Genomic DNA, 7,623 nt, shown 5'->3' on the forward strand with positions numbered 1-7,623 from the left:
ACAAATTGCTACACGTCATGAAGCCTTGGCTATTGCTTGAGGTAGTCAAAGTAACAATGTTAACTCCTCGGCCAGTAACACATTTCTTTGTATTATCAAAAATAATTGCAGTGTCTTTCATGTAGTAGACTGTCAATGAACTTTTAGATTGGTTGATCATCTGATTGATTAAGTATGTGATTTAGTAAGAGCAGAATGGATAAGATGTTGGGTAGGACAATGGAAGCCCCTACCTGAGTTACTCTTTGGCCCTCTCTAGTACTTCTCTGAGAGGTCATTTAGTAGTTTTAGTTAAGAATAGCATTAGACCAATGGGCGCTAAGTAGTGCTACAGCTGTTCTTAGGAGGGGGAAAGGATTACACGGCAAACAAATGTGGTCTGCATAGAAGGAGTGGATGAAAACGTTAGGATGCCTTCTGAATGTTGCTAACTTTATGCTGAAAATATTTTTAGAGATTTCCTGAAAGTTGGTGGTAATAATCAACAAGTCAACTTCTCCCTCAAGCCAAAAGTTTATTTATTACCAATCTCAAGAACATACGTCATGGAGATTCTTTGGGTTCAGCCAGAAATCTTAGGTCACACATAGAACAATTTGTCATTTATGAAGAGTGATGGAAGACGTATACATTATACTTAACGTAAAAATGATCAGCTGTACCTGGACTTGCCATCCGCCCTATGAAGAATTTTACTTATTTGGAAATATTAATTCAATGCATAATATAAACACATACTTATTTCATGTTTTCTTATTTCCAAATGTGTATTTTGTTCCAAAATTTAGTGTGAGTACAAAATTGGCCCATCTCACATGGAATTTTCTTCTTAGTAATCTGCAAGTTTGGTCAATTTCTATATCAGAGAAGACATAGTTTTTCACAAAATAATAATATTTAGAGTTTCATAAAAACTCCGATTTCCGTAAAAATCAAAAAAATGTTTTTAATAAAGAGAAATATATTAAAATTTTTGTTTCAGTTCCACTTTTTGATTCTCACTAGATCTTCTTTTATTTCTTTCAGGCTTAGGGCTTGAGGGCTATTATCTATTTTTAAGGCTGATTTAAATGTGTGAAATCTCTCTCTCTGTCTCTCTCTCTCTCTCTCTCTCTCTCCCTGCCTCACTCTCTTTATATCTCCTCTCTCTTTCTCGCTCTTTTTCTCTGGTACTATAAAGAGCAAAGAGGGAAATTTCCTGAAGAATATAGAGTGGTTTAGTGGAAATGATCATTGCATTTAAATATCAATAACAGTAAATTGTCATATCTTGAGAGCTCTGTGAAATAGGGGAAAAGAAGAATTCTGTATACTGGTGAGAGATTTTAAGTGTAAGTTAGAATGGAGGCCAGGAGTAAGAGATTTGATTGAAGGGTAGGTAGGCTTTACTGATAAAAGGACAACTACAGGAATGGAGGAAAAAAAGAGAAGTTAAATCAGGGCAAGTCAGTGAAGAACTTGAAACTGAGGGTTAAAAAATCTTAGTTTTACTATTCAGGACAAACCAAAGATTTAACAAAATGCTATACTCCCTGTATGTTTAAAGTGCATTATAATACAATAGGGGTTTAAGAACGTTTATGAGAGAATTTCTTGGGGCCAGTTTTCCTTCTGTTATTTGTACAGTGATTTTCAGTGCTACAATGAAACTACTGAAGTCTCTTCACAAATTGTCACTATTTCAACATCAGCATGAATAATGTATGTGAGAGATAGCATAAGAAGAAGAATTCAGATTTGTAAAAGAGGAACAGCAGATGCTGGAAACCCTAATTGTGGTTATTGGGCAATGTTGTCTAGCCCATAGCTCAAGACTTTGATACTTACTGACTTTAACAGAGTTGTGCAATCCATGGACATGGGAATTTAGCTGGGCTGAAAATGAATGTATTTCACCTGATAGTTTTCTCAAGAAGGTGATGGTTCCCAAATGTCTAAATTAATATTTTGACTAAATTCCACCACATTTGCCTCATCTCTATCAAGCACAATGGAAGGCTTGTGTTTTGGGGTTGATTAACGGAGGAAACAGGATTAGCACATAGTAGACTAAATTGTAAATTATTGAAAAGAAGCTCATTTGTGTCTATTTATTCATCCTTATTAATAGTTTGGGGTACTTAAAAATGCCTCAGGGAAAGGCAGAACTGCAAGTAAATAAGTTTGTGAATACTACCATTAAACTCTGGGGTATTTGAAATACACAAAAGGGGTGAAAAATAATGGATACCCAAATCTCAAAAAACTGTAGACCCAAAACACGTTTACAATTCCAGGTTAAATTATACCCTCTTGAATACCAAATATTTACATGTTAGCATGTAGGTCATATAATAGCCCAATAATTATTTGTTCAACTGTTGATTTCAAAAGTTATTAAGAGTTTTGCTTAAATAATGTTCAGTGAAATCCTAATGTACTCAATCCACTGAATTTTAAAGGTCGTTACTGAGCAACGGTTTTTATTTTCTTTTTTTAAAAAAAGTACAGAAATAGCTGGATAAGGACCATAAAAAGGTGGCAAATCAAATATCTATTAGTAACAATTTAGAGCTTCAACTTTTTTTTTATCATGAAACCTGTAAAATACTTTCATACTTCTTGGAGGTTTTTAGAAAAAAACCATTTCCATGAAAGAAGAGGGCTGAAGAGACTGTTGAGTAGGGAAAATTGCGCTGCATGAGGAATCAGAATACCCATGTTCTAGAATCCCAATTCAATTATATGTGGTGATAGAACCTTAAAATTCACCCATTTATCTGAGCCTAATTTTTCATATTCCTAAAATTAAAGGGTTTGCATAAATAATACATAAGCTCTGATTCATCCCATATATTCTGTGGTTTTATTACTTTGTGATACAGTATAGAAGTCTGCAAGCTCTTTTCTAAAAATTTTCCTTAAGCTTCCATTTGTTTCAGTGCTAAAGTTAATGCTTTCCCAATTTATTGGAAAAAATAGATACTAAGTTTTTACAATTCAATGTTTTCTTGAAAATTTTTCTTAAATATTGGTAACTACCACTAGCTATTTATATGAGAATAAAATACAAGTGTTATCTGATTTAGCATAGATTTGGTTTAGATATTTTTTTTTCCCATTTATTTTATTGCATTTTAGGTTTTGGGGTACATGTGAAGAACATGCAAAATTGTTGCATAGGAACACACGTGGCAGTGTGATTTGCTGCCTTCCTCCCCATCACCTACATCTGGCATTTCTCCCCTTGCTATCTCTCCCCAGCTTCCCACCCCCCACCGTCCCTCCCCTATTTCCCCCCAACTGACCCCAGTGTGTAGTGCTCCCCTCCCTGTGTTTTAGTTTAATACACTGTGATGGTTAAGAGGTGCTCTACACCAAATCTGTCAGGTGACACTGTTCCGGTTTACTCTATTATTCCCTGTCTGAGCTGAGCAAATCTCTGAACTTTTCAGAGACATATGTCTTCATCATCAACTGGTTCCTTCTAATAACAACACAGTATTTCATATAACAGCACATACTCAGTGGGCTTACGAAGGAATTAGAACTCAGGACATCAAGGAAATAGGAGAGTCCCCCAGGCACTTATAAGGTGAAGAAAGAGAACAGGTGTTGATAGTACATTTCAAAGCATATAATCAATGTTGTAGCTGATAATTGCTAGACTTGGTAGAAAAAGTAATTCTCAATAATATTTTTTGTTCCAAGAAAACTATGCAAACCAATAACAAGTGTCTTGTGAAAAAAAAAAAAAAAAAAGTGACCAAATCTTGCAAGGCAAGTCTCTACGTTGAGAAAGAAAGTTTCTTATCAATAGTAATTTATTGGCTGTAGGGAATAAACTTTCTTCAGCTAATCATAATTGTCCACTTACTTTGCATCATTACTTAACTATTTCTTAGGTAAAACATTTGTAACTTGTAGAAAATAAATATTATTTCTATCATAATTAGCAAATTCCCATACTAGTACATAACATGTAATTTTACAATAAATACATGCATCACAGAAATATTCTGAGTTGAAAATCTCTGATTGATATCTCTAAGGATTTGTTTATGACTGTTTTTATGTACACACACACACACACACACACACACACACACACACCCCACATCGAAACAAATAAAGTTCCAAAGTAAGAATGTTATAAGCAAAGTTTCATTTTTTCTGATCTTAAAAAAACCTGAGAACCAGACTGGGCACGAAGGCTCACACCTGTAATCCAAGCACCGTGGGAGGCCAAGGTGGGTGGATTGCCTGAGCTCAGGAGTTGAAGACCACCCTGGGCAACATGGTAAAACCTCGTCACTACTAAAATACAAAAAAAATTAGCTGGGTGTGGTGTTGTGCACCTATAGTTCCAGTTCCAGCTACTTTGGAGGCTGAGGCATGAGAATCGCTTGAGGCCCGGAGGCGGAGGTTGTAGTGAGCTGAGCACANAAAAAAAAAAAAAAAAAAAAAAAAAAAAAAAAAAAAAAAAAAGATAAAAGAAAAAACCTTAGAACCATCTCAAAGAGAATTTGAGAAATTACCAGATGATGGAATTCTAAGGATGTAGAGCTAACAGTTTCCCTTCATGTCTTGAGTTCCATAAACTGCAGCCGATACTCTGATGAAAATATCTGTTCTGTAGACATCCTGAAATCTGGGGGATGAGTAAAGGAAAGTGGCAGGGAAAGCATGGTTGGAGAAACAGGAAGAAAACCCTGGGTGTACCAAGGGTTTTCGATTTCAAAGGAAGAAATATTATAAGTGGTGGTGGCAGTAAATCATGTTGCATATTGCAAAGAGAATTTGCAAGTTTTTCTGAGAATTCTCAATTAATTGGTCATAGTGAAAGCCAGATTGTAAGTACCAAGGGATCATTTCGCAATTAGGAAGTAGCATAAAGTGATGACTTCAACAAATTTATCATATATATGGAGAAAACAATTGCTGCAGGATTAGAACATAGCCTTATCAGATTGCAAAATGGCATCATGGTTTCGGTATCTCATGAGTTTTTTTCTGTTTATAATTATGTTTGAATAAATATCTTTTTCTCATGTATGAACAATTTTTCTCTAATCAGTCAGGCTTTTGAGAGCTCTAGATTTCAAATGTGACTCGTGATGTCATTTCATCAGCCACTGCTGCTTCCCTGAATTTGGTGATATGTGTCGCAATCTTTCATCTCCTGTATTCACAGTGTCAGGTGATCTTGGCCATTCTTCCATACAACTGCTGGGGAGACGAGTTCACCTCTGACCCAAACTCTTTGGTGTAGGTAGACTATGGGCAGGATACTGCTATTTCTCAAACATTTCTTATAGTCATAGCTGTTTTTCACATGAATCACTGAAGAACTACAGATATATCTGTTATTTCAGTATTTTGTTTTGTTTTGGACTCTTTTATGCACATTCTGTAAATTCAAGGCAAACAGAGGACACTGCTCTAGCAATCTAGTTTCCTTCAATTTTTTGACCTGAGAACATGTCCTGCCTATTCACTAATGTTAGACCTAGATGAGATTTCCCTCTGATTTTCAGAGATGATCATGTTGTAATCATTTAACTCACAGTATCAATGATTGATGTTGTTTTTAATATCTGTTTACTTTTGTGAGTATTCCTTTAAGACATCAAAAATAATAGAATGGATTGCTGAACATCTCTCTCTAAACAAGATTTTCTTTAAAACTCATTGCAAGACATTTTTCTTTATTCCTTTGTAAAGTATCATGCTTTTTTTTTCTTAACAGCTACATAAAAATAACCAATGTTTTCATAAAAGCTCTATGGAAACTTTCTATGATCTCTTTTCAAGGATATGTTCAAAACATACAATTCTTTATTTATTTTGTCTTATTAAAGTTTCTTCATGTTCATGTCATACTTTTTTTTCAGGGTTTCTTGAGATAACATTTTTTAAGAGTAAATACTAGTTATGATTATTAAAGTGCTTGCCAGCTATAGTTTTTACTGAAATACAGACAGTAGCGGACACTTAAACTTAAGCAAAAATATTTTGCTGCTAGTCATTGACCAGTCCCTTAGGCCTCTGATAATAACATATTCTGCTTTTTTGTAGTAAGTGAACATGGGCACATATATAAATTTACTCTTTGAACTTTTTCGAGGATATTTCCTGAGTCTTCTCTGGATTTGTGTAGTGAGTTATATGGTCTTGTCACCTTCTGGCTAGCAGGCAGGTGCAGAACGGAGAGTTCTGAATATTTATTTACAATGAAGTAATATTTTTTCTGGACATTCGCTGACATGACATTATATCAAATGTTTCTATAGTTTTAATTGCTCACAGTCTATATGAATAGAGTAGTTAGTGTTTTTGGCAAAAACAATGTATGGTATTATATATTGGAAACATGGTTAACCAGGTTGAGTCAGTAGTAAAACATTTTAATGACCAGTATTTAAATTTTCTGTGTTTTAGTTTTTGACGTTTTAATAGGCTTCAACTTTGTATCAGCCAGGGACATGGTAGGAAACATCATTCACCGGATAGCTCAAATAAAGGGATAAGAAATTAGTTACAGAGGTGTGAGAGGAACCAAGGAGGAAACAAAGAAGTAGTGAAGACCCGGAGAATAGGAACAATGGAAAGCTGTTACCTGCTAGGACCTGAACAGAAGGAAAAAGTGTTTCTAGAGTGTGGTGACTACTACATTTTAGCATGTTTTAGTAGTCACCCGACTCTAGTAATACTTTTTCCCTCTGTTCAGTCCCTACCCTGAACTGTGGAAAAAGGAACCAAGAGGCAGAGGCAGCGACTTTAAGACATGCAATGTGAAAGCAGGTAGGAACTGGAAAATAAACTACGACTTTCTTCTCTTCCTGTGTTCTCATCTCCCTCCAGTGTGTCCCATTGGTTGACCTTGACCAGATGCCAACTAACAAGGGAGACCAGGTGATAAATAGAAAAGGGGGGAGATGGATTTGGGAAGACAAAAGAGAATAATCACCAACAACTTTTAAGGGTGAAAGCAACTTTTATTATAGTATTAGTTTTGTCTCTTTTTATTCTAGTTTCAGCAGCAATACCATAGATTGAGGAGTAGGTGTGCCAAAATATAAACAAACCAACATGACAAAACTATTAAAGTCCATTTTAGATTTCACATAGATATTAATAGTTCTATTGTATTTCTACAGGATTTAAACCACTTTACATTGGTGGTTTCAACAAAATATTGTATTAATTGCCCGAGCGCTTTTCTTTTTTCCAGACAGTATCCTATACACAGTATCTATATCAATTAAAGGAGAAAATTCGAGATGGCAAGTTGAGATAGCAGTCTGTAGTTACTCCTCAAACACATTTTTTTAACCCTTATCCTAGAAAAGCCATTAAAGATCCTATTGGAAACGCTTGGACTCCAAGAAACTCATTTTCAGATACTTTGTATTTTATGAAGAAATTATAAATGGAATTTTATATTCCTTTTTAAATACATCTTCTGTGGAAAGAAATGCTATGTCTTTAGCTTGTAGAAATGGGAACTTTATTAAGAAAGTTTCATTAAGTGTTCTACACATACACACACACACACACACACAGAGAGAGAGAGAGAGAGAGAGAGAGAGAGAGGGAGGGAGGGAGGGAGACTAAAAATAACAAATAAAAGGACATAAGGAA

This window comes from Cebus imitator, unplaced genomic scaffold (assembly GCF_001604975.1).
Source record: "Cebus imitator isolate Cc_AM_T3 unplaced genomic scaffold, Cebus_imitator-1.0 Scaffold16, whole genome shotgun sequence".
In the NCBI taxonomy this organism is placed as follows: domain Eukaryota; kingdom Metazoa; phylum Chordata; class Mammalia; order Primates; family Cebidae; genus Cebus; species Cebus imitator.